The sequence below is a fragment of the Callorhinus ursinus genome, unplaced genomic scaffold (assembly GCF_003265705.2).
Source record: "Callorhinus ursinus isolate GAN/ISIS: 27379988/994484 unplaced genomic scaffold, GSC_fseal_2.0 scaffold66, whole genome shotgun sequence".
In the NCBI taxonomy this organism is placed as follows: Eukaryota; Metazoa; Chordata; class Mammalia; order Carnivora; family Otariidae; genus Callorhinus; species Callorhinus ursinus.
Genome location: NW_027397128.1, coordinates 6079416 through 6080759, shown reverse-complemented (window position 1 = coordinate 6080759; position 1344 = coordinate 6079416).

The window sequence follows — 1344 nt, the reverse complement described above, 5'->3', positions numbered from 1 at the left end:
GCTCATGGCTTTTGGACATGACATTGCTACAAAATGGAACAGACTGTACATCCCTCATGTCCTGCCAGATCCCACAATGAAGACTCTCTCTTGGTTTGTGCTCTGGGCCTGGTTAGGATCTGGCCTGGGATAACTCTTCCCTCTCCTTCTAGCTGAAGGCAGACCCCGGGGAGGCAGCTGGGACAGGCCCAGTGAGAACTTAAGGGTTCCCAAGACAGGAATAGTTACTTCCCTCATATTCAGGGATAGCTTGTACAGTGGGACTCTGCTGTCTGCTGTCTTTGTCTAGTTGCCACAGAATTCCTTGGCCAGCACCAGCCCCCTCCCCCCCAACCCCCCACCCCCACCCCACCGCACGCATCCCAGCAAGGCTCACATCATCCAGGAGTGCCCTCTTCCCCAGATGGGGCCCTTGCCCAACCCATGCCCCATTCCCCAGCCAGCTCACTTTTCCCCCTCAACAGTGCCCCATCCGCATCCAGTACCCCCCTACTTTGTGTGCCGATAACTCTCCAGAATCCCTCCCCTAGCCAGGTGCCCCTCCCTAGCCCTTCCCCCCTTCAAAAGCCAGGAATCCTTCTTTTACCCCATATGAATTTATACTCTATACCAGCCTAGCCCCTGGTCCGTGTCACCAGCCTCTTCCCCATTCCTCACCCAGGCCCACTTCCATAACGCTGGTCCTCAGTCAATACCTGCCCCCTTAGGAGCTGGGCCCCCTTTTCCAGGTAGTCCCTTTTCCCCACGTCATGAGCCTGCCCCAGCAGATTACACCTTCCCCAGCAGAAGCCCTTAACCTGCCTGTAATGTGGAACCTAGCCATGCCTTCTCTCTCAGCCAGGTCCCCTCAACTGGGTCAGGCTCTCTTCATTTACTTATGCCTTCCTCCCCAACTAAGGCCCCTTCCCCAGCCAAGGCCAGCTCCCCAGACGGGCTCCCAACCGCTGCTAGGCAGGCCTCCCCTCTACTCACCTCTACCCACCTCTACCCCCTCCCCAGCCGAGCCACATTCCCAGCCAGTATCCCTTTGGCAGCAGCAACCCTTGCCAGGATCCCCTGCCCCAGCTTGTTACCCCTCCTCAGCCCGTGCCCAGCCTTTCCCCTCTTCAGCTGGATCACTTTCCCAAGGAGCTGCCCCTTCGCTGGCCTCTCAGAGCCAGTGCCTCCTCTATTCTCAGCTCTGAATCACGCCTGTCAAGTCCCCTCCCCAGCTCTGTGATCTTTCCCTGCCAGGCCCCATTCACCCTTAGGTGTCCCCATGCTAAGCCCAGTCTCCTTCTCCAGGTAGGAGCTCTTTCCCATCCAGACTCCTCCCCCCAGCCAGGCTCTCTTCACTGAGGGACC